Here is a 27360-nt window from a genome sequence, read left to right on the forward strand (position 1 = left end):
GTCTGGCAGCATCTGTGGAAAGAGAAGCAGAGTTAACGTTTCGGGTCAGTGACCCTTCTTCGGAACTAGCAAATATTAGAAATGTCAAAGGTTATAAGCAAGTGAGGCGGGGGTGGGGCAAGAGATAACAAAGGAGAAGGTGTAGATTGGACAAGGCCACATAGCTGACCAAGAGGTCATGGAGCAAAGGCAAACAATATGTTAATGGTGTGTTGAAAGATAAAGCATTAGTACAGATAAGGTGTTAATGAACTGAAGATTGAACAGCAGCAAGTACAAACATGAAAAAAAAACAGTGGGGAAGCAAACTGAACAAACTACAATGAAATGAAATAAACAAAAGGAAAAAAGTTGTAAAAAATGTAAAAAAGAAAAAAGAAAAAATAACAAAAAATAAAAGTAAAATGGGGGGTCCGTCATGCTCTGAAATTACTGAACTCAATGTTCAGGCTGGCAGGCTGTAGTGTGCCTAATCGGAAAATGAGATGCTGTTCCTCGAGCTTGCGTTGATGTTCAGTGGAAGACTGCAGCAAGCCCAGGATAGAGATGTGAGCATGAGAGCAGGGGGGAGTGTTGAAATGGCAAGCAACCGGAAGCTCAGGGTCCTGCTTGCGGACTGAGCGGTCACCCAGTCTGCGTTTGATCTCCCCAGTGTAGAGGAGACCACATTGCAAGCAGCGAATACAGTATACTGCATCGAAAGAATGACAAGTAAATCGCTGCTTCACCTGAAAGGAGTGTTTGGGGCCTGGAATAGTGAGGAGAGAGGAGGTAAATGGGCAGCTATTACATCTCCTGCGATTGCAGGGGAAAGTGCCATGGGACGGGGATGAGGTGATGGGGGTAATGGAGGAGTCGACCAGGGTATCGCGGAGGGAACGATCCCTTCGGAATGCTGACAGGATGAGGGAGGGGAAGATGCGTTTGGTAGTGGCATCATGCTGGAGGTGGCGGAAATGGCGGAGGATGATCCTTTGGATATGGAGGCTGATGGGGTGGAAAGTGAGGACAAGGGGAACCTTGTCACGGTTCTGGGAGGGAGGGGAAGGGGTGAGGGATTGAGGTGCGGGAAATGGGCCAGACACGGTTGAGGGCCCTATCAACAACAATGGGGGGGAATCCTCGGTTGAGGAAAAAGGAGGTCATATCAGAAGCACCATCATGGAAGGTGGCATCATCAGAGCAAATGCGTCGGAGACGGAGAAACTGGGAGGATGGAATGGAGTCCTTACAGGAGGTAGGGTGTGAAGAAGTGTAGTCCAGGTAGCTGTGGGAGTCCCATGGCACCTTCCCCTGCAATCGCAGGAGGTGTAATACCTGCCCATTTACCTCCTCTCTCCTCACTATTCCAGGCCCCAAATGCTCCTTTCAGGTGAAGCAGCGATTCACTTGTACTTCTTTCAATGTAGTATACTGTATTCGCTGCTCACAATGTGGTCTCTTCTACATTGGGGAGACCAAACGCAGACTGGGTGACCGCTTTGCGGAACACCTCCGCTCAGTCCGCAAGCAGGACCCTGAACATCTGGTTGTTTGCCATTTCAACACTCCCCCCTGCTCTCATGCTCACATCTCTATCCTGGGCTTGCTGCAGTCTTCCACTGAACATCAACGCAAGCTCGAGGAACAGCATCTCATTTTCCGATTAGGCACACTACAGCCTGCCAGCCTGAACATTGAGTTCAGTAATTTCAGAGCATGACGGACCCCCCATTTTACTTTTATTTTTAGTTATTTTTTCTTTTTTACATTTTTTACAACTTTTTTCCATTTGTTTATTTCATTTCATTGTAGTTTGTTCAGTTTGCTTACCCACTGTTTTTTTTTTCATGTTTGTACTTGCTGCTGTTCAATCTTCAGTTCATTAACACCTTATCTGTACTAATGCTTTGTCTTTCAACACACCATTAACATATTGTTTGCCTTTGCTCCATGACCTCTTAGTCAGCTATGTGGCCTTGTCCAATCTACACCTTCTCCTTTGTTATCTCTTGCCCCACCCCCGCCTCACTTGCTTATAACCTTTGACATTTCTAATATTTGCTAGTTCCGAAGAAGGGTCACTGACCCGAAACGTTAACTCTGCTTCTCTTTCCACAGATGCTGCCAGACCTGCTGAGTGGTTCCAGCATTTCTTGTTTTTATTTCAGATTTCCAGCATCTGCAGTATTTTGCTTTTATTTTAGTGTGAAACTTGTAAATGTTGATGTTCAGAGAGACTTGGGTGTTCTCGTACAAGGAACACAGAAAGTTAGCATGCAGGTACAGTAAGCAATTAGGAAGGCAATATAATGTTGGCCTTTATTGCAAGGGGATTGAAGTACAGGAATAAAGAAGTCTTGCTACAATTGTTCAGACCTTTGGTGAGACCAGACCTGGAGTACTGATGAAAGGTCACAGACCTGAAACGTTAACTCTGCTTTTCTCTCCATAGATGCTGCCTGACCTTCTGAGTATTTCCAGCATCTGCAGTATTTTGCTTTCATCTTTGAGTACTGTGTGCAGTTTTGGTTTCCATAGTTAAGGAAGGATAGAGTTGTGTTGGAGGAGGTATAGTGAAGTTTCACTAGATTGGTCCCTGGGATGAGAGGGTTGTCATTTGATGAGAGGCTGAGTAAATTGGGCCTATACTCTCTGACGTTTAGAAGAATGAGAAGTGGACTCATTGAAACTTACAAGATGCTGAAGGGGCTTGACAGAGTAGAGGCTGGCTGGGGCATTTAAAACATGGGGACACAGTTTCTGGATAGGTGATGATCATTTAGGACTGAGATGAGGAGAAATTTCTTTACTCAATAAGCTGTGAATCTTCAGAATTCTCTACCCCAGAAGGTGGTGAATGCTCAATCGTTGAATATGCTTAAGGCTGGGATACACAGATTTTTGGTCTCTCAGGAAATCAAGGGATATGGGGAGCAGCGGGAAAGTGGAATTGAAGCCAAAGATCAGCCATGATCTATTGAATGGTGGAACAGGCTCAATGGGCCTGATGCCCTATGGTGGATTATAATCCTAGCCCCTTTGGGACTACCCCGGATCAGGAGTACTTCTCAGATGTTCACTCTCAACTTAAGGTTAAGAACCACCTTATCAATCGGTTAGCATGTGGTGGCCCCCTTTGTGTAGGCGGTCTGGTTATGATTCAGTTGATACTCTTCAACTTGTATCTATAATAGATTAGATATTGTTGGGCTTTGAGCAAAGACGCATCTCATCAAGTGGTTATCATTTGGTGAGCACCCTTTGCTTATCACACGGTTTGTACCTTTTACTTAGAAGGATGAGTTAAACAGTAGGCCCCCTTTTCTTTTGAAGATGAGGTTTTTAACCCTTTGAGTACGCAAGTTAAAGACCTTCACAAGTCTACTCCTGCTCCTATTTCTGATGTTTTTATGTTTGTGTGGTGATTAATAACCAACATAGACCTTTGGGCCAAATGGCCTGTTTCTGTTCCATAAATCCATGTAATTCTATGTCCTACCATGACAAAAGAAGTAGTTTCAGGATACCATGGATAAATAGCTTCAAAACAAAAAAAAAATTAAAGAAGATGTCCTATATGGATAATAATAATTAGAAAACTAAAGGAGAATATGAGAAAATTATAAAAGAGGTTAAGAATAGGATAAGGAGAGTAAGTTGAAAAAGATGGAAAAAAGGAACAGTAAGGTATCTTACCATAAAAAATGATCATTAAAATCAAGTTTGGACCCCTTGAGAAGGGAGAATTGTTAACTTATAGATTGTGATCAAAACAATTCCAGAAGTATTTTGCTTTACTTTTTACTGAAAAGATGGATATCAGAGAGGAAGTGATACTTGGAATTGGTTGAGGGTAACATGAGCAATGTTACGATAGATCTTCTTTCTTCTTTGGCCTGCTTGTCTTGAGAGACAATGGATAAGCGCCTAGAGATGGTCAGTGGTTTGTGAAGCAGTGCCTGGAGTGGCTATAAAGGCCAATTCTAGAGTGACAGGCTCTTTCACAGACGCTGCAGATAAAATTAGTTGTTGGGGCTGTTATACAGTTGGCTGTATCCTTACACTTCTGTCTTTTTTCCTGCCAACTGCTAAATCTCTTCGACTCGCCACTCTTTAGCCCCGCCTTTATGGCTGTCCGCCAGCTCTGGCGATCACTGGCAACTGACTCCCACGACTTGTGGTCAATGTCATAGGACTTCATGTCGCATTTGCAGACATCTTTAAAGCGGAGACATGGACGGCTGGTGGGTCTGATATCAATGACGAGCTTGCTGTGCAATGAGTCCTTGGGGATCCTGCCATCTTCCATGTGGCTCACATGACCAAGCCATCTCAAGCGCCGCTGGCTCAGTGGGGTGTACATGCTGGGGATGTTGGCTGCCTCAAGGACTTCTGCGTTGGAGATACAGTCCTGCCACCTGATGCCAAGGATTCTCCAGAGGTATCGAAGATGGAATGAGTTGAGACGTCGCTCTTGTCTGACATACGCTGTCCAAGCCTCGCTGCTGTAGAGCAAGGTACTGGGGACACAGGCTTGATACACTCGGACTTTTGTGTTCCGTGTCAGTGTGCCATTTCTTCACATCCTCTTGGCTAGTCTAGACATAGCAGCGGATTCCTTTCCCATGCGCTTGTTGATTTCTGCATCGAGAGACAGTTTACTGGTGACAGTCGAGCCTAGGTAGTGAACTATTGAACCACTTCCAGAGCGTGGTCGCCAATATTGATGGATGGAGCATTTCTGACGTCTTGTCCCATGATGTTCATTTTCTTGAGGCCGATGGTAAGGCCAAATTTGTTGCAGGCAGCCACAGTCCTGTCGATGAGTCTCTGCAGACGCTCTTCAGTGTGGGATGTTAAAGCAGCATTGTCAGCAAAGAGGAGTTCCCTGATGAGGATCTTCCATACTTTGGTCTTCGCTCTTAGACGGGCAAGGTTGAACAACCTGCCATCTGATCTTATGTGGAGGAAAATCCCTTCTTCTGACTAGATAAGAGAGAAATATTGAATAAGTTCATTAAACTAAAGAAAGACAAAGTGCCAGGGTCTGACCAGATACATTGTAGCATTCTGAGAGAAATGAGGGAAGAAACCACTTAGGCCCTATTAATTATATGTCAGGGCTGTATTGAGTTTGGATTGTGCCGAAGGATCAAAGATTGATCAATGAGTCAACTGTTTTTAAATCTGGAAACAGAACAAATTCAGGTAAATTTTTGAACATCTGTGGTAGGAAAAATGCTCAAGTCCTTAATTGAGAGTGGATGTCACGTATCTAAATAAAAAGAAAACAGTAGGGATTAACCAGCACAGATTTCTAAAGGGTCGCTTGTGCGTAACAAACCTGAAAGAATTCTTTGAGAAGATAACAGACATGGTAGAAGGGCAAAATCAGTAAATGTAGTATATGTGGATATCAGGAAATCCTTTGACAAGGTACTACGTGGAACATTACTAGAGAAGCTTAAGGAGGAAAACTGGATTCAAAATTGGTTAGATTTACCAGAATGATACCAAAGCTTAGAGCATCAAATTATGATATGAATTATGAGGACCAGGAATCTGGAGTTATGAGTTCAAATCCCACACAGCAGCTGGGAAATTTAAATCCAGTTAATTAAATAAATCCTGCATAAAAATAAAGCTAGTCATAGCAATGGTCACCATGAAACTATCAGATTGTCATAAAATCTCCTTCCCAAAATCCACAAACAGGACTGTCCCGGCAGACCCATTGTGTCAGCCTGCTCCTGCCCCACTGAACTTATTTCTTCCTATCTTGACTTTATCTTTTCTCCTCTGGTCCAGTTTCTTCCCACCTACATCCGTGACTCTTCTTATGCCCTACGTCATTTTGACAATTTACAGTTTCCTGGCTCTAACCGCCTCCTCTTCACTATGGACGTCCAATCTCTCTGCACCTCCATCCCCCACCAGGACGGTTTGAGGGCTCTCCGCTTCCTCCTTGAACAGAGGCCGAACCAGTCCCCATCCACCACCACCCTCCTCCACCTGGCTGAACTTGTTCTCACATTGAACAACTTCTCCTTCAACTCCACTCACTTCCTTCAAGTAAAAGGTGTTGCTATGGGTACCTGCATGGGTCCTAGTTATGTTGTCTTTTTGTGGGATATGTCGAACATTCCTTGTTCCAGTCCTACTCAGGCCTCCCTCCCCCGACTCTTTTTCCGGTATATTGATGACTGTATCGGCACCGTTTCCTGCTCCCGCCCCGAACTGGAAAACTTTATCAACTTTGCTTCTAATTTCCACCCTTCTTTCACCTTTACATGGTCCATCTCCAACACTTCCCTTCCCTTCCTCAACTGCTCTATCTCCATCTCTGGGTGGTAGGCTGTCTACTAATATCCATCATAAGCCTACTGACTCCCACAGCTACCTTGACTACACTTCTTCACACCCTGCCTCCTGTAAGAACTCCATTCCATTCTCCCAGTTCCTCCATCTCCGACACATCTGCTTTGATGATGATGACAGCGCTTCTGATATGTCTTCCTTTTTCCTCATCCGAGGATTCCCCACCACTGTGGGCCCTCAACCGTGTCCGGCCCATTTCCTGCACCTCTACGCTCACCCCTTCCCCTCCCTCCCAGAACAGTGACAGGGTTCCCCTTGTCCTCGCTTTCCACCCCATCAGCCTCCATATCCAAAGGATCATCCTCCGCTATTTCCGCCACCTCCAGCGTGATGCCACTACCATACGCATCTTCCCCTCCCTTCCCATATCAGCATTCCGAAGGGATCATTCCCTCCGTGACACCCTGGTCCATTCCTCCATTACCCCCACCACCTCATCCCCTTCCCATGGCACCTTCTCCTGCAATCACAGGAGGTGTAATACTTGCCCATTTACCTCCTCTCTCCTCATTATCCCAGGCCCCAAACACTCCTTTCAGGTGAAGCAGCGATTTACTTGTACTTCTTTCAATGTCGTATACAGTATTCGCTGCTCACAATGTGGTCTCCTCTACACTGGGGAGACCAAACGCAGACTGGGTGACCGCTTGGCGGAACACCTCCGCTCAGTCCGCAAGCAGGACCCTGAGCTTCCGGTTGCTTGCCATTTCAACACTCCCCCCTGCTCTAATGCTCACATCTCTGTCCTGGGATTGCTGCAGTGTTCCAGTGAACATCAACGCAAGCTTGAGGAACAGCATCTCATTTACCGATTAGGCATACTACAGCCTGCTGGACTGAACATTAAGTTCAATAATTTCAGAGCATGACGGGCTCCATTTTACTTTTATTTTCAGTTATTTTTTTTCTTTCTCCTTTTAAAAATTTGTTTTTGTGTTTATTTTATTTTATTTCATCTTAGCTTGTTCAGTTTGCTTACCCACTGTTTTTTTCATGTTTATAATTGCGGCTGTTCAATTTTCAGTCGTTAACACCCTATCTGTACTAATGCTTTGTCTTTCAACACACCATTAACATATTGTTTGCCTTTACTTCTGGTCAGCTATTCTGTGACCTTGTCCAATCTACACCTTCTCCTTTGTTATCTCTTGCCCCACCCCCGCTTTAATTGCTTATAACCTTTTACATTTCTAATATTTGCTAGTTCTGAAGAAGGGTCACTGACCTGAATCGTCAACTCTGCTTCCCTCTCCACAGATGCTGCCAGACCTGCTGAGTATTTCCAGTATTTCTTGTTTTTATGACAAAGTGGCTACCCTTGACATTAAGGCATCATTTGACCAAGTGTGGTATCAAGGAGCCTGAGTAAAAGTCAATGGGAATCAGGGGGAAAACCATCCACTGGCTGGAGTCATATCTAGCACAGGATGTGGTTGTCGGAGGTCAGTCATCTCAGCCCAAGGACATTGCAGCAGGTGTTCCTGACATCACAGCAGGTATTCCTCAGGTCATGGGCCTAGGCCCAACCATCTTCAGCTGCTTCATCATAAGGGCTGAAGTGAGGATGTTTGCTGATGATTTCACAGTGGTCAGTTCCATTCACAACTCCTCAGATAATGAAGCAGTCCATGCCCACATGCAGCAAGAATGGACAGCATTCAAGCTTGGGCTGATAAGTGGCAAGTAACATTCATGTCACACAAGTACAAGCAATGATCATCTCCAACAAAAGAGAAACTAACTATCTCCCATCGACATTCAACCGCATTATATTGCTGAATCCCCCACCATCAACATCCTGGAGTTGGGGGGGTGGAGGGTCACCACATACCAGAACTTAACTGGAGTAGCAACATAAATACCCTGGCTACAAGAACAGGTGAGACGCTGGGTATTCTGCAGCAAGTAACCCACCTCCTGATTCCCCAACACCTGTCCATCATCTACAAGGCACAATTCAGCAGTAGTATGGAATATTCTCCACTTGCCTGGTTGAATGCAGCTCCAACAATACTGAAGGGATGGGCAATAAATGCTGGCCTGGCCAGCGTTGCCCACATTTCATGAAACAAATAAAAAAAAAGTCCTCAACACCAGGATAAGGCAGCCCGCTTGATTGACACACCAACCACAACCTTAAACATTCACTCTCTCAACCACTGCCGCACAGTGGCTGCAGTGTGTACCATCTACGAGATGCTCTGCAGCAACTCACCAAGGCATCTTTGACAGCACCTTCCAAACCCGCAACATCTATTGCTGAGAAGTCAAGAGGAGAAGACACACAGGAACACCAGCATTTGCAAGTTACCCTCCAAGTCACACGTCATCCTGACTTGGAACTATATTGCCATTCCTTCAACATAGCTAGGTCAAAATCTTGGAACTCCCTGGACTGCTGTGATTAAAGAAGATGGCTCTCCTCGACCTTTTCAAGGACAAATAGGGATGGACAATAAATGCTGGCCTTAGCATCAACGCTGTCATGCTAGGCCCCCACCTGCCAAGAATGAGGCACGTTAATTTAATCATGAACATTGATTTTAAACTGTTGCTGGAGCAAGAAAATGACTTGTTAAACAGATCAAATGTGGCTGGAAAAGACATTTGCATATTAACAGACAGTGCTTGGAAGGACAAAGGACCATTCCCTGACACATTCAACCCACATGGACATTGATCACCAGGTATTGTGTGTAAGAGGAGCATTCCAGAGACTGCTAAGGTGATATAATCCAGGACTGGTTAGAACAGCTGGTCACATGACTAACTGGCTGTTCGAGGGTCTTTTGAACTAGCCACAGAGAGCTTGAAAGCAGAAAGACTGCTCCTGGACTGAGAAGATCTCTCCTGCCTGCTCCCATTTCTTTCTCACAAGTCTCTAAATCCACTGAAGACACATGAACCCCTCGAGAGAAAAGTCTCCTACAGCAAACAAGGTTTAAGAAAAATACTGGGCCCCAACGAAAAGCAAGATCTACCTACAATCAAAGACTACAGTAAGCTTGAAGAACCATAACAAAAACTCTTCAGATATTGCCTCAAACTTTTCCACTTTATTTTTTCTTCTGCTTTTTTCTGTCTCTATTTGCATGCATGTATCACGTATGCATGCTAGTGTGGGTGCGTCGTGTATCCATAGGCGTTAACCACATTAGAGTTTAAGTTTAAGTTTAATAAATTTCAACTTTTCTTCTTTAAACCTAAGAAAACCTGTTTGTGCTGGTTTCTTTGCCTTATAATTGAAAAGAGGTGAACAAGGATTCACCATGGGGGAACTAAAAACACTGTGTTTAAAAATAAAACCCTGTTACTGTTACACCAGGTAAAGGCTGAGAGGGGCCCCTAGACACCATTCTCACCTGGTCGTAACAATCCCGACATCCTATGAATGAATAAAAATGAAATGTTGTCTGTTGAGAGGTGATCTTATTGAGGTATTGCATTTTAAACAGGGAGTCGATACATTAGATGGAGGGAAACTATAGAGCATGAACTCCTTAGCATTCCAAACTGAGAACTATTTAAAAGCAACACTTGAATAAGTATCAGAAGATACAAGTTATATCTGTGACCAGAGGGGAAGCTTGGTCACAGGGCATAACTTGTATCTTCTGATACTTATTCTTGTATCCCAATCCCCTTGCAATAAAAGTCAACATGTCATTTCCTTCCGAATTGCTTGCTGTACCTGCATGCTAATTCTATGTTACTTGTACAAGTACATGCAAGTCCTTCCAAACATTGACATTTACAAGTCTCATACCTTTAAAAACATATTCTGCTTTTCTCTTCTTACAACCAAAGTGAATAGCCTCACACTTCACATTAGATTCCATCTGCTACCTTGTTGCCCACTCACTTAACCAGTCTATATCACTTTGCAGCTCATTTTGTCCTCCTCACAGATTGCATTCCCACCTAGCTCTGTATCACTGTAAAACTTAGATACATTACATTCTGTCTCTTTGTCTGTCATTAATATAGATTGTAAAGTGCTGAGGCCCCAGCACTGATTCTTTCGGCACTCCACTGGTTATAGCCTGATAACTTGAAATAGCCTGGTTTATCCCTATTGTTTGCTTCCTGTCCATTAACCAATCCTCTATCCATGCTAATATATTACCCCCAAATCAATGAGCCCTTACCTTGCCAATTAACCTTTTGTGTGGCAACTTATCAAATACCTTTTGGAAATCCAAGTATACTTCATCTACTGGTTCCCCTTTATCTGCCATATTCATTACATTCTCAAAAAACTCTAATAAATTTGTCAAATACAATTTCCCTTTCTTAAAACCATGTTGGCTTTGTCTGATCTTATTATGAATTTCGAAATGTATTGTTAAGACTTCCTTAATAATAGATTCCAGCACTTTTCTGACAACTGATGTCAGGCTACCTGGCCTGTAGTTCCCTGTTTTCTATCTCCTTCCTTTCTTGAATAGCGAAGTTACATTTGCTAACTTCAAATCTGCTGGGACTGTTCTGGAATCTAGGGAATTTGTGAAAATCATAACCAGCACATCCACGATTTCTGCAGCTTCCTCTTTCAGAACCCTAGGATGTAAGCCATCAGGTCCTGGGGATTTGTCAGATTTTAGTCCCTTAAATTTCTCCGGTACTTTTTCTCTGCTGATATTAATTACAATAATTTCCTCACTCTTTTTAGCCCTTTGGTTACCCTCTATTTCTGGCATGTAACTTGTGTATTCTACTGTGAAGACAAACACAAAATATTTGTTCAATATCTCTGCCATTTCCTCATTTTCTGGGATAATTTCTTCTGTCTCTCTGGCTAAGGGACCAGTGTTTACTTTTGCTACTCTCCTTTTTATATACTTGCAAAAGCTCTTACAATCTGTTTTTGTATTCCTAGTTTACTCTCATATTCTATTTTTTTCCCTTTCTATCAACTTTTTGGTGGCTCTTTGCTGGTTTCTAAATCACTCCCAATCCTTAGGCTTATGACTATTCTTTGCACAATTTTAAGCCTCTTCTTTTAGTCTAATGCCATCCTATCTTCTTTTGTAAGCCACGGATGGATCTTTCTTGCTGAGTTTTTGTGTTTTTAAAATTTTTTTTTAGATGCTGTGATGATTTGCCTTCCTCCTTAACACTGGTAAATCTCAAATTTTTTTTATTTGTTCATGAGATATGAGCGTCACTGGCTAGGCCAGCATTTCATTGCATTTTATGAGCTAGTGATAAGCAGGAAGTCAAAGTGAATGGCTTCAGTAAGAGCTGAGAAATCCATCCAACAATGCTCCACTTAATATTTTTCCCTCTTCATTTTTTTTGAGATGTAAGCATTGTTGGCATGCAGTTTACAGGCTCTGACTCAGCAGGGGTCCGTCCGAGGCTGGTAAAGTTCTGTCGGGCTGGGATAATGGCCATTGATTGGGCCCTTAACTGGAGATATTGGCTGCCCGCCTCTGTGGAGTGGCTGCCGCTTCCCCTGGCAACCCACCCCAGGGAAAGTTGTCTGGAGGCTGGAAAGTGTGGGAAGCCGCCCCAAATGGGGTTTCCCACTACTTTCCAACCCTCCTGCCTTCACAGGGCCAGGAAAATTCAGCCCAATGTGTTTGACAATTAATGCTTGCATCCAAGAACAAATTTTTAAAAATCCTCCATTTCAAAGTTGATGAATGTGAAAGTTTTCTCGCTGCTATGACTTTTCAGCTCCTTTCCTATGCTGTAAGAACTTCCCATTTCAGCTGTTATTGGCCTTTAAATATTAGAGCAACATGTCAGTCTCTTTCCCATTAATAAATTCAGCCAATCATTGAAGGATTTCTAGTGGGAACCCACTAAAACCAATGCAAATGAGGTGACTGCAGGAAATTAGCTGGACCCAGTGACCTGGCATCGAGCAGGCGGAAGTGCACATTGGCTAAATTTTCATTGAGAATGGAACAGTGGGACGTCTACGTAGGAACAGGATTAAGCCATTCCACCCTCAAGCTTGTCCTGCTACTCAGTTAGATAATTGCTGATCTGTATCTTAACTCCATCTACTCACCTTTTCCCCATAACCCTTCATAACCTTGCCTAACAAAAATCTATCAAGCTCCATCTTGAAATTTTCAAATTGACCTGGCCTCAACAATTATTTTTGGGGGGTGGGTAGCTAATCCAAATTAGCAATACGTTTTATGAGAAGGACTGCTTCCTGATATCACCCCAGAATTATCTAGCTCTAATTTTAATGTTATGGCCCTATATTCTGGTCTCCCCCATAAAAGGAAATAGTTTCTCTCTATCTTTCCTATAAACACCATTAAATCCTTTTAAACATCTCAATTAGAATTTTCCTTAAGGTTCCATATTCAAGGGATACAAGCCTAACCTATATAACCTTTCCTAATAATTTAATCCTCTTAGCCCAGATATCATTCTGATGAATCTATGCTGCATCCCCTCCAAGTCCAATATATTTTTTCTGAGGTATCATGTCCATAACTGAATGGAGTCCAACGAGAGCTTTATACAACTACAGGATGACTGCCACCCTTTTGTATTGAAGTTCCTTTGAGATAAAGGCCAACACTTCATTAGCCTTTAAATAGTTTTTTGTACTTGTCCTTGTTTTTAGTGATTTCTGTACTTCTGTACAATTCTAATCTTCTCACCATTTAGAAAATGCTCTCTTCTATCTTTCTTATGGCTAAAGTGGATGACTTCACAATTCTGCATGTTTTGTCCACTCTATCAATATCCCTTTGCAACCTTCTGCTCCAATCCACACTACTTACTCTGCCACCTAACTTGATGTAGTCAGAAAACTTGGATATATGGCTCTCTATTTTTCGCTCAATCATTTATAAATATAGGCCCAGATTTTGCAGTTGTAATAACTGCAAAAATATCAGTGTTTGCCTTCAGTACAACTGTGAAACTGACAGCAACTTCTGGCATTGCACATGTGCAGTTAAAAAAGAAACCCACGAGTTTCTGTTAGTGAATCCTTGCTCTCCACAGGGTGCGCTTTTGAAGTCGCCACAGATGGAAATCTTCTGAATCACTTGAATTGATGCAAACTTCCACTTTTATGTCATTAGTCTCACTGTAAAAACCCTTGAAAATGTTAAGCCTTGCTGGGGTAAGTTCATAATTACTGCTGAACAACCTCCTTGACCATGAAAACTAATTTTATATTTCTGGAATGTTATATTTATAATTCTTCCATTATGATTAACAAAATTCCATGGATTTTTGAAATAATAAAATAATATTTTTTGAAGTTTGTTTATGACATTTCATCTTTTACCTTAATCCATGTGAATGTCCCAATCTTTATTTTGCTGTTTGTAAAATAATTAAAAATTGTCAGATAATCAGTGGTTTTTACTTTTTGGCTTTGTGTCTGTGAGAATTCTTCAATTCTTCAGGCTGCTTAACCTACTTGATTACATTACAGTTGCTGGATGCCAGCGATCCCCTCGAGCTAATGCCAGAATCAAAGTAGCATCAGGAAAGGTAAAATCCATGTCACAGAGATCACGAGATCTTTGTGGGCAACATTATTCGAGGTCAGTGGCACTTTGTCACTGACCATGAAATTCAGAACATAGTGAAAAGCTAAGGCCCCAGTACAGACTGTTAAGGAACAACATTAGTCACATCTGCCATTTTTTTTTGTTCATTCATGTAATGTGGGCATCACTGGCAAAGTCAGCATTTGTTGTCCATTCCTAACTGCCCTTGACAACTGAGTGCCTTGCTAGGCCATTTCAGAGGGCAGATAAGAGTCAAACACATTGCTCGGAGTCTGGAGTTAAAAGTAGGCCAGACCAGGAAAAGACAGCAGATTTCCTTCTCGAAAGGTTGCCAGTGAACTAGATAGGTTTTTTTACAACCAATAATGATTGTTTCACGGCACCATTACTGAGTCGAGGGGCTGAATTTTACCGGCCCCTCGAAGCCACGAGTCGCGGCGCAGGGCCGTTAAAATACTGCGGGGAGAGGCCTGCCCCAACCCGTGACGTCGAGATGGGCCCGCTGCATTTTACCGATGGCAGCAGGACCTCGGTGTGGCCCCTCCGCCGCATGGCGGCAGAACCACAATTAGCATATGGCAAAGCTTAGTTATCTTTGCTGATTATGCAGCCCGCCACCTCTCCACCCACACTGCCGGATTTTTTGTTGAACAGGTGGCCGTCACGTGCCATGCTGTTCACGATCTGAAAAGACGGTGGGTCCTCACTCTGCATTACGGAAGGGAGGAGGGAGGGGAGATATGCAGGGGTCTAACTCTACATTCTTAAAGGGAGGAGGGAGGGGGATGCACAGGGGTCTAACTCTGCATTCTTAAAGAGAGGGCTGATATGCCGGGGTAACACACTGCATTCTGAAAAGAAGGGGGTCTGGGATTACTGGAGGGAAAACTATGCTGGCATGGAGGGAGGTACCGTGTACTATCCCTCCATTAACAGTGTACGGTCTGTGTTTGTGAGGGGGCAATGGCACACTAGGCACCCTGTGTGTGGGGAAGGTGCCAGAAAGTTGATCCAGGAAAGCAGCTGATGTACCTGTCAACACCAATCCATGCCCTGTTAGGAACCTTTGAATACATGCAGGGTTCAACTTGATTTATCACATGGAAATAAGTATGCCTGATCCTACATTGTGTGATCCTCTGCACGTGAGGATCCATATGCGCTAGAGGCAGGTGCGATCCATGTAGAGACCCCCGGTCGTGAGCAGCAGCCCCCAAGCGGAGCCCGCCATTACATTTGCCGTGCATCTACAGGCCCCACATGACATGCCATCCGATGTCAAAGCACCAGTGTCAGAGGAGATTGTGCATATAGAGAGGGTGGTGACACATCTCTGTGCCCTGCTCAAGGATGACCTGCAGCCCATGGGCTCCAGTGGACATCCCATGCCTTTGTTCCTCATAGTAGCAGCAGTTCTCAAGCCTGACTCCTCTGCAGCTTTTCTGGGGCCCAACAGAGACCTTTGTGGGGACACACAGTCAGCAGTGCACCACTGCATCAGGGAGGTCACCAATGCCCTGCACCGGAGGGCCAGTGAGGATGTCCACTTCAGGACGGACTCTCACAGCCAGGCCCAGAGGGCCATTGGTTCTGGCACCATTGCCGGCGAAACATAGGTTATAATGTTCATAGACTGCACTCATGTGGCCATTAGGCCTACTGACAGGCTACCACCTGCAGAAGTCACCATTAAAGGAGCCCTCTCAATCTAGGTGAAGCTGGTATATGAAGACCAGCTGCTTGCAGCGAATGTGTGACCGCTTCTCAGGCAGCTGCCATGACACCTGGGTCATGTGCCAGTCCCAGCAGCCACTGCTGTTCACTGAACTGGCTCAGATGGAGGGGGGGCTTCTTGGAGATAAGGGCTATCCTTTGCAGACATGGCTCCCGACACCAGTGAGCGACTTCACCACTGCTGCAGAGGAGAGATACAACGCCAGTCACTGAGCTACATGAGCCACCATTGAGCAGGAGATCGGCATGCTGAAAGAGCATCTCCAATGCCTGTATGGATAGGGTGATGCCCTGTACTACGGGCCAAAAAGGCCAGATCCTTTCTTTGCTGCTCTGCACAACTACGCACCCAATAGCGGCCAGGCCTGGCATGATGAGGAGAGATGTCAACAGGATTCCTCCTTGGACTCTTAGGACGCTGAACACCTACAACATGAAAGACGCATGGGACGGAGGTGGCATCCAGGCTCTCCACGCAGGGCTAGCAGTGAGTTAGGGACATATGGAAGTGGCTTATCAGACAAAGGATGTCTGCTCCATAGGAACCGACACGAGCTCTGCAAGCCACACATCACCCTCGCTCACCTGCTGTGCACCAGTCCACATCTGCAGCATCCCTGTAAACCATTAGAGGCAGCAGCTGACTGAGCTAATGTCCATGTCATTGCATCTGTGGAGACGCTCGTGGGTAATGGTGGCATGGCAATGATGTTATTGCATACGTTGGCTCTCCTGAAGGGCCAACAGTGCAAAGGGATGTGACATTGGTGCTACATGCTGGCACACATCATTCCCACAGAGAAAAGGACACAAATGTTGGTGAGGAACATTTAGTGAAAGATGTATTTACATTGCTGTGACACCCGTGTATTCCCATTTGTTTCAGTGTGTTCTCTGTAAACCGCTGTAATACCTTTTATGGTCCATTGAAGTTTCATGTCCTGGAATGTGCAAAATTAAGATTATTCACCCAGGTGTGGCCTACAAGAAGGAATGTTACACTTGAGTGGGAGAAGAGGATCGTAACTTCACAGGACACTGGGACACAGCAGGGTAAGTATGTGGCAGCAAAGCAGAAAGTGCAGGGGTAACTCAGCAGGTCAGGCAGCATCTGTGGAGAGAGAAGCAGTGTTAACTTTCAGGTCTGTGAACTTGGACAAGTTAACTCTGCTTCTCTCTCCACAGATGCTGCCTGATCTATTGGATTTCTTCAGGACTTTCTGCTTTGCTGCCAGATTGACAGCAGCCCCACTCTTCAGCAGTCAGGTAAGTATTTCTTTGACAGCTGTCAGGAAGCAGGTGCTAGAGTGCTTAAAATAGGGCCCCAATATCTGCTGCACAGCTGTCAAAGACTCTCTCACTGCGCGAATGTCCTGCTTCACCCCGGGGAGGGTGGCTCGGCGCCGTGATTCTAATGAGCACCGGTGATTAATATAAAGCCCTCGTTTTCAAGTCCAGATTTGTTAATTAATTGAATTTAAATTCCACAAGCTGCCATAGTGGGATTTGAACCCATGTCCACAAGGTATTAGCCTGGGCCTCTGGATTACTAGTCAAGTGACATTACCACGATGCCACTATTTCCCCCGTTATCTATTGTCCCTACCCTTGTCTCCTACTTCCTAATCAATTCCCTACCCATGTCAATAGATTGCATCCAATTCCATTCATTCTCATTTTTGTTCACAGTCTCTTATGTGGAATCTTATTGAATGCCTTCTGGAAGTCCTTTTAGATAACTGCGATAGACAATCCATTATCTACCACATTAGTTACATTCTCAAAGATATTAACTGGTTTTGTTACATAAGAACATAAGAAATAGGAGAAGGAGTAGGCCATTCAGCCCCTCAGGCCTGCCCCACCATTCAATAAGATCATGGATGATCTGTCCCTGGCCTCTTTCGGGCCTCCTCCGCATAACCCTTGACTCCCCGAGATTTCAAAAATCTATCTGTCTCCTCCTTAAATATATTTATTGATCTAGCCTCCACAACTCTCTGAGGTAGAGAATTCCATAGATTCACCACCCTCTGAGAGAAGAAATTCCTTCGCATCTCAATTTTAAATGTGTGTCCCCTTATTCTGTAACTATGTCCCCTAGTTTGAGATTCTCCCACCAGTGGAAACATATTCTCAACATCTACCCTGTCAAGCCCCCTTAGAATCTTATATGTTTCAATAAGATCACCTCTCATTCTTCTAAACTCCAATGAATAAAGGGCTAACCTGTTTAGCCGTTCTTGATAAGATAGCCCCTTCATCTCATAAATCAGCCTAATTAAACTTTTCTGAATTGCCTCCAATGCTAGTATATCCTTCCTTAAATACAGCGACTAAAACTGTATGCGTAACTCCAGGTCTGGCCTCACCAACACCCTGTACAGTTGTAATAAGACTTCCCTATTTTTAAACTCCAACCACCCTGGCAATAAAGGCCAAAATTCCATTTGCCTTCCTAATTACTTGCTACACCTGCATTCTAACTTTTTGTGTTTCAGGTACAAGAACACCCAGATCCCTCTGTACTGCAGTATTTTGTAGTCTTTCTCCAACTAAATAATAATCTGCCTTTTTATTCTTCCTACCAAAGTGCATGACCTCACACTTTCCCACATTGAACACCATCTGCCAAGTTTTTTCCCACTCACTTAACCTATCTATATCCCTCTGCAGATCCTTTGGTCCTCATCACAACATGCCCTCCCACCTATTTTTGTATCATCAGCAAATTTGGATATACTACACTCTGTCCCTTCCTCTAAGTCATTAATATAGACAGACGTAACTTAACCATCATAAATCCATGCTGGGACTCTCTGATCAGCATATATATGTCTAAATCTAGACCTAGGTTTGAAAAAAGATCCCCTGCTGCTTCAATGATCCAGCTTTTAATTCCATCTCCTTAAGAACTAACACATCATATTATCCCTTTCCTATACCAAATCAAACAATATCTCAGGTAACTTTTTGATTAACATAGAAGACTGTTATAACAAATCAGATAATAATTCATGCATTAAACTAATTAAATAAAAGAAACAGGTTTTGTATTGCACAAGACTTAACTTACAAGCAGAGATCGGCACCGACACATTGCACCACGGATATTTGACAAAATTATTGACTCAGCCACGGACATAGGGGCAAGTAATCTGTATATAAAGTGAATAGCCAATCTAAAGCCATCAAAACACAGTCCGATTTAAAACGCATTTCTCCCTATAAGTAAAGTAGCTAAGCATACAAATATCAATGGAGAGCAGCCCAACTATACTAGCTAGCTAGCTGCACCATGTCATGGGGTGATAGATGGACCTTGTCAGATGACCTCTTTGTCAAAAGTGCAAATTCATCCAATAGAGCATGAAACTCAAGGAGAGGATTTTATTGTGGTCATTGAGGTGCGGCAGTAGAAAAATCAACAATAGGAAGACTGACCCTTTCTCACACTGCTGTTGTCACAAGACAATTTAACCCATGATGGTCTCTGTTTGTGCAACTTCTCCACCTGCTTGTAATATGTGTCTGAAGACAGGGCAGCCAACAAAATTGTTGTGATCTCCAAATCAGGAGAATTTTATAGGGTGAAAAAGATAGTACTTAAGAAGAGTCATGTAAAGCAGAAAAGCAGAGTGGGACAAAAAGGGACAGAGAGATTAATGATAGGTAGCCAAGACTAGTTTATTCATCTTGACAGGCTGTCAAACCGGGTCCTGGATTCTAAAATACAGAAACAACAGAATCTCTCATGGACAAGATGTCAATTATTCACCAAAGCTAGTAACAAAATTAGACAAACACAATTACAAATAAAAAGAACCATTCAGTTCCTCATATAAATCAATTCCCTTAAATTTACTTGTGTCTGTATCTCAGTCTATCACTGTTATTTCTGATTCAGCTCTGACAAGATAATTATTAATAAAAAGCTTTTCTGCAAAAAGTTGAATGGTTGCTACTGCATGTATTATTCAGTTACAAAACATTTAGTCACTATCTGTAAGATTGTACTCCAGACTAACCAATTTATGTCCAAGCCAAATCTATTACCCAAATGGAAAGGTGTACTGTTAACATAATGTAGTTATGTAATACAATTTTCAAATGGCTTTGGTCACTCAGGTTAACTACCCTCAAACTGAGTAGTAAATGATGCACATTGCCATTACTCATCTTTGACATACATGTAAAACTTGCCCTTTAATCAAATTTGCAGCAAAGAAAAATCAGTTAATGTCAGTTTCTAACATGATCATTGAAACATGTTACGACCAGGTGAGAAAGGTGTCTAGGGGTCCCTTTTAGCCTTCACATGGTCTTGTTGTAACAGGATTTTATTTTTAACACACTGTGTTTTGAGCTCCCCCTTGGTGAATCCTTGTTCACCGCTTTCCAATTATAAGGCAAAGAAATGAGCACAAACAGTCCTTCTTAGGTTGAAAGAAGGAAAGTGAGATTTATTAAAACTTAAACTCTAATTTGGTTAACACCTACGGATACACGCCGCGTCCCACTCTAACATGTATACGCGATACGCACATGCAAATAGAGATAGAAAAGAGCAGAAAACAAATAGTGGAGAGGTTTGAGGCAATCTCTGATGAGCGTTTTTTTTTTACTGTGCTTCGAGCTCACTGTAGAGTCCTTGATTGTAGGTAGTCTTGCTTTTCATTGGGGCACAGTATTCTTCTTAAACCTTGTTCACTGTAAGAGACTTTTCTCTCTTGGGATTCATGTGTCTTCAACGGTTCGTCAGTTCCATGAGAAAGAGATGGGAGCAAACAAGAGAAAGATGTTTTCAGTCCAGGAGCAAACAGCTTTCTGAGTTCACATTCTCCATGGCAAGTTCAAATTCAAACAACCAGTTAGTCATGTGACTAAACTGGTCTGACCAGGTCTTCTGCGTATTGGAAAATCAGGGACTGGGTCCTTTGTTCCAACACTGTCTGCCAATATGCAAAAAGGTATTTCCGGTGAGGGGTCTGGCAATTCCTTGTGATAAGCCCTCTTTTCTTCCCAGCAACATTTTAAAGTTTTTAATATTGATGGGGAGAAATAATATATGCACCATTCTTGACAGGTGGGGGCCTGCATGGCAAACATAATACATTTTTACTATGTATTCCCTGTCAGTTTTTAAAACTGTAAGTAGCTTTTGTTAAGGAATTGTAGGCAATTCATCATAGATTAAGGTTCATTAAAGCTGTGCATTACATTGTATTTAGTAACTATTGTATATGGGTTAACACCATCCTGTTTTTGCCAATATCACTCAGCCCCATTACACCGTCCTGTTGTATTCATGAGGAACTTACAGTGCGGACTTCTGGAGATTCCTTGGATTTTCTTGCCTGTTTTCCCTTCAATACAAGTTCTGGGACAATGTGATTCCAAGTGGATAGCAGTGGAATTGCGACATTTATGCAGAAGTAACTTTCAACATGTCACTGAGCTTGTGTCCCAAGTATTCCAGAGTGCAGAAATCGAAACATTCCCTAAATGACTTTTGCCATTTTAAAATGTGTCTACATAACCTAAGACTTTGAACTTGTATTTTAAAATAACCTAGCTGTTAGATTATTTCAAAGCACAAGGTTAAACACTTGAAGCAAGGGTGTCCAACCATTTCATATTGGGAGCCATATTACAATTTTTGCCTTACATAGGGGGCCGGTGAGACAACTTTGGAAAGATACAGACATGAAAAATGAATCTTACTATTAATCAAAGCAACAACAAATGTGCAATTTTGTGAAGAAGCTTTAAATGAGAAGACTAATTTATTGACTTACTTTCTCATCACTATGTTGGACATTGTTTTAGTGAGATACCTGGCATTTCTTTTGCTGCACAAGTAGTCAGTGTTTGCCCATATACTTGTTGTAGTGATGTGGAGTATTCTGGATATACGTCCATCTGTCCATCTGTCAGGAGTCATTGTGATAATTCTTCACTCCCTCCTCTCTCTCTCTCTCTCTGTCTTTCTCTCACCCTCTGTCTGTCTCTCTCTCCCCTCCCTCTCTGTGTTGTCCCCTGTGTCGTCCCCCTCTCTGTATCCTCCCTCTCTCTCTGCCTCCCTTTCTCTTTCACCCCCTCTCTCTCTCTGCTCCTCTCTCTTTTCTCTCTTTCTCTCTATCTACCCCTCTCCGCTCTCTCGCTGCCCCCTCTCTCTCCCTCTCTCTCTACTCTCTCTCTCTATCTGCCCCCTTTCTCTCTGTCCCCCTTTACTCTCTGTCCTCCCTCTCTCCTCTCTCTCTCTGTCCCCCCTCTCTCTCTGCCCCCTCTCTCTCTGTCCCCCCACACTCTCTCCCCCCCCCCTTCTCCCTGTCCCCCCTATCTCTCTCTGTCCCCCTGTCTCTGTCTGACAGTTGCAGAGAGCAAGAATTCTCAGCTTTGTAGTTGGTCTAGTGTTGCACTCACCTTTTCCTGCACTGCACCCAGTTCCTCTTGACCACACTCTGTCTGCTCATGGTCTCTGCTACCTCTATCCAGGTCTGCTTGGTTTGGGACAGGGGCCTTGTCCTACCACTCTCCAGAAAGATGATCTCCCTCCTTTCCCTTACGGTCTCAATTTAATGTGGTTGGTCCATTCAAAAAAAAAATCGGAATGTGAGATATAAATAATTTGTAGTCCTGTGTCAAACATACAAATTTTTACAATGGAACAAACCAGTTATTTGGATCAAAGGAATCATCTGTTAATAAATCAGAAAGCTAATCTGATCTAAGATCAAAGGCATTGTTCGAGTAAGTTAAGAAGACAAACAATACAACATATGTCAAAACTTCGCAACAAACAGTTACAAAGAATAGGTAGCAGCTCCTTTGGGCAACTGTAGCACTAAGGAATTTAGAAAATAAATTGAGACAGTGAGGGAGAGAAGGGAGATCCTCTTTCTGGAGAGTGGCAGGAAAAGGTCTCTCTCCCAAACCAAGCAGACCTGGATAGAGGTGGCAGAGACCATGAGCAGACAGAGTGTGGTCAGGAGGAACTGGGTGCAGTGCAGAAAAAGGTGAGTGCGACACCAGACCCTCAGTACAGGATGAAATTCAACCTCCCTCAGATACTCCAGCTGAGGAGTCTGAGGGTGCATACTGCTCCTGAACATAGGAGGATTGTGTTCCAGGGGAACTTATTGATCCATCAGCAATACTCAGATTCATTGTGCTACTGAGGACCTGCCAGCACTGATGCATGCAGCTTTCAATCTCAGTGAGCCATTGGCATTGGCCATAGAGGACAGCAATGCCCTATCTCTCTCTTTTGTCCTTGCAGGAGAAATGGACACATAATATTTGCGAATGGGCACAACCGGAGGAAGGGTTCCCATCTCTCACATCATCACTGCCATGGAAGAGGGAGCTGTGGAGATAGCCAGGGTTGCTGACCATGAGTAAGTAAGGGAAGGCAAGATGGGCATCCTTGGTGGAGAGAGTGAATAGAAACTGCAATATATAGAGTAAGGGGTGAAGTGCACTCTACCCCATCAGGCAGCATGCCAAAAACTCAGCTGCATTGGGAAGCCTCAGCACATGCAGAGATTTCTGCTCTCCACGGCTTTCTCTCATGATCTCTACTTGTGCCTCCCATAGGTTCAAACGTCAAGGCAGAAAGATAGATTCTTGTGTCTGCACCGGGCCAAACGCTGTCAGAAGAAACCTCAGAGCAATCACCGTCACATCTCACAAACGCACCCTCCACCAGCTCAGATATAGTTACTTCAGTGGGTCCTCATGCGCACATAGATAAGGAGGCACTGAGTGGTGAGCACGTTTAAGTGAGCAGGAGGAGGTGACAGAGGCAGAGGCTGCTGTGGGCAGTTCCCCTTGGAGGATGGAGGACAGACACAGCTCTGCTTAGCTGGGCACAGATGCAGGATCTCAGTAGTCATAAAACAGGAGGCTGTACTTAGACCAGCAGCAAACAGATGTTTTCCAACATGTTTCTTGAGGCAGTGTGGGAATAGAGAATAGAGAAGTCCATTCAGCTCATGCGAGCCACCATGGATCAGGGCTTTGAGCATATGAGCTCCTCCATTGAGAGAGAGGCCAACCTGATGGAGAGCCATATGTGCTATTATAGAGTGTATGCGGGATCTGCACGCTGACGTTCACAGAATGCATGCTACACTATGTAGCATTGACCAGTCAGTGGTGCTGATGGCACAGAGATATTTGGAGAGGATACCAATTGTGCCCCAGTTGGTGCTCTCCTCCGCCCATCTGGAGCGACAGCCAAGGGCTGAAATAGTCACCGAGGAGGATGAGGTTGCCACCTCTCACAGGGCAACATCATCATCATCCACCTCCTCGACCCCTCAAACTAAGGGACCATCTATGCAGTAGGGCCCAGTGTTGGAGGATTCTCCTGCATTGGCAATGGTGCAGCAGCCTTGGAGGTGCCCTTCCGGCACCTCCACTTCAAGGATGACTGCCATGTGCATCTCAACCGCAATCAGAGACAAGTGAGCAGGATGCCTCCAAAGCCACAAGGGGAGCACCACATAGAAGTGACTGAGTGTGGAGGCCACTTTGTCAGGTAGAGCATTGAGTTGGTCACTGAGGTTTGTTTCACACGTAAGTGTGCACTTTCCTACTTTTCAACACTATGTAAATAATGACACATAATGCCAGACATGCGAGCTTCCATTGATTAACGGAAAGACAAGAAAAGAGGGATGAAGTGGGAGACAGAGTCCTTTCATGGGGACAGTGAAATCTTTGGACAGATGTGCATCCTTCACTGGCGGTAAGATTGGATCAGCTCCAGGCTGTGTCTTCAATGGAAGTGTTCTCACAGACAACTCAGTCAGTTCCAAACTATGAGGTCCTCCTGGTTAGAAAGGCTCAGCCGAAACATGACTGGATCAGATAATCTCTGATGTTGACAACATCCTGATGAAACCTTGAGTCTCGTGTCAGGCCCAGCTACCTCCAAACCCGAGGGCCAACATAAAATTCCATCCTTTGTCAGGATTTTACTGACATTCAAGCAACATTTAGCCAGAAATTCTCTGAGGACATCATCTAAAGAGAGTGAGTACTGTGCTCCTCCACTTTTTTGGAGACCTACAGGAGTCACAAGGAGCAAGGGAGTGCTTGGTCATGGGAATCTTGTGAGGGGTCCCCCGTGGTCTGGAAAAGGATTGGGAGGAGGATGTGAGGCCAGCCAGAGTAGCATCAGCTGCTATAAGAGAAAGGGACAGGAGCATGAGGTAGCATCTTCCCCATTGTGGCTAAAGGGCACCCCTCCTTCTCTTGACCTTCTCCACTCGGATCTCCAGTACTGCACTTGAGAACCTGTGTGCCCTTATCCTCGGACCCTGAGCCATCCTGCAATAGGTCGCTGTGTGGCAGCCATAGCACTCCATTCCTTCACTGGGAGTGGTGCAAGAAGCCATCATATTCTGCTCCACGAAAATTGTGTCCATACAGGAACTGAGTGTTAAATCTGCAGGAGTTTGTTAGCACTCCCAGATTAGTTCAAATTACAGTGATTAGCAATTAGGACCAACATTTTGTGGTAAATCTTCACTTTTAAACAGGCTAGTCTTATTACCACTGCACACATTTAGCACCCGTTTTCACCCTTTTCCCAAAATAACCCCTATAGCATCTCCTGGAGAGCAACCTGCTGACAACCTACCCCGCAGGCATTTTTCTTCTTATAGGCATGAAGATCACTATTGCCTTAAATTTTTAAGCCATTGGATTCTTCCAAGCATTCCACTGCTGTACGCTAAATCAGTTAGTCGACCATTGACAAATGCATGAAGCAACTGGAAAAGATCCTGTTTGCCAGGGGCAACATGTCCATCTTATCTCTTGTGAAGTGTAAGCATCAGTTTGACAGGGCATAGAACTGCTCCAAAGTGACAGAGTTCCCAAGGTTGCAAAGCATACTGTTGAACCTAACTGCCAGCTCATGTCAGGCAATGTGGTCTTCTGCCTTTGGACAGTGATGCGGCAGGAGATGAGAGAATCAACATAAGGGAAAAACCTGCTTGAACCTGTCCTCACAAATCTACCTGCCGCAGATGCATCTGTCTATGGCAGCATTGCTGGAGTGACTACCGCACAGTCCTTGTGGAAATGAAGTCCCATCTTCACACTAAGGACACCCTCCATCTTGCTGTGTGACACTACCATCATACTAAAAGGGATATATTCAGAACCGATCTAGCAGCTCAAAACTGGACATCCATGAGGCATTGTGGGCCAGCAGCAGCAGCAGAATGGTATTCCACCACAATCTGTAACTTGGCATATGTAACTGTAGCTCAGGATATCCCTCACTCTACATTTACCATCAAGCTGTGGGGAATCAACCCTGGTTCAATGAAGAGTGCAGGAGGGCATGCCAGGAGCAGCACCAGGAATACCTAAAAATGAGGTGCCAACCTGGTGAAACTACAACACAGGGCCACATGCATGCTAAACAGCGGAAGCAGCATGCTATAGACAGAGCTAAGCAATTCCACAACCAAGGGATCAGATCTAAGATCTGTAGTCCTGCCACATCCAGTCATGAATAGTGGTGGACAATTAAACGACTAACCAGAGGAGCAACCCCATCCTCAATAATAAGGGAGCCCAGCACATCAGTGCAAACGAAAAGTATAAAGCATTTACAACAATCTTCAAACAGAACTGCCGAGTGAATGATCCATCTCAGCCTCCTCCTGAGGTCTCACCATCACAGAAGCCAGTCTTCAGGCTATTAGATTCACTCCATGTGATGTTAAGAAATAGCTGGGTGCACTGGATACAGCAAAGGCTCTGGGCCCTGACAATATCCTGGCAGTAGTACTGAAGATTTGTACTCCAGAAATAGCCGCACCCCAGCAAAGCTATTCCAGTACAGCACCAACACTGCCATCTATCCAACAATGCGGAAAATTGCCCAGGCAAGTCCTATCCACAAAAAGGAGGACAAATCCAATCCGGCCAATTACCACCCCATCAGTCTACTCTCAATCATCAGCAAAGTGATGGAAGGTGTAATTGATAGTGCTATCAAGTGGCACCTACTCAGCAATAACCTTCTCACTGATGCTCAATTCAGTTTCTGCCAGGACCACTCAGCTCCAGACCTCATTACAGCCTTGGTCTAAACATGGACCAAATAACTGAATTTCAGAGGTGAGGTGAGAATGACTGCCCTTGACATCAACAGCATTTGACTGAGTGAGACATCAAGGAGCCCTAATAAAATTAAAGTCATTTGTAGTAGGGCAGAAAACCCTCCACTGGTTGGAATCATACCCAACACAAAAGAAGATCATTATGGTTGTTGGAGGTCAATCATCTCAGCCCCAGGACATCACTACAGAAGTTCCTTTGGGCGGTGTCCTTGGCCCAACCATCTTCAGCTGCTTCATCAATGACCTTCTCTCCAATATAAAGTCAGAAGTGGGAATGTTTGCTAATGATGGCACAATGTATAGTTCCATTCACAACTCCTCAGGCAATGAAGCAGTCCATGCCTGTATGCAGTAAGACCTAGATAACATTCAGGCTTGGGTTGATAAGTGGTAAGTTACATTTGCACAACACAAGTGCCAGACAATGAACCTCTCAAAAAAAAGAGAATCTAACCATCTCCCCTTGACATTCAATGGCATTACTATCAGTCCTCACTATCAACATCCTGGGGATCACCGTCGACCAGGAACTTAACTAGACTACAATAGTAGCTCAGAGTTTGGGAATTCTGTGGCGAGTAACTCATCACCTCCCTTCACAAAGCTTGTCCACAAGG

This window comes from Heterodontus francisci, chromosome 5, assembly GCF_036365525.1.
Source record: "Heterodontus francisci isolate sHetFra1 chromosome 5, sHetFra1.hap1, whole genome shotgun sequence".
In the NCBI taxonomy this organism is placed as follows: domain Eukaryota; kingdom Metazoa; phylum Chordata; class Chondrichthyes; order Heterodontiformes; family Heterodontidae; genus Heterodontus; species Heterodontus francisci.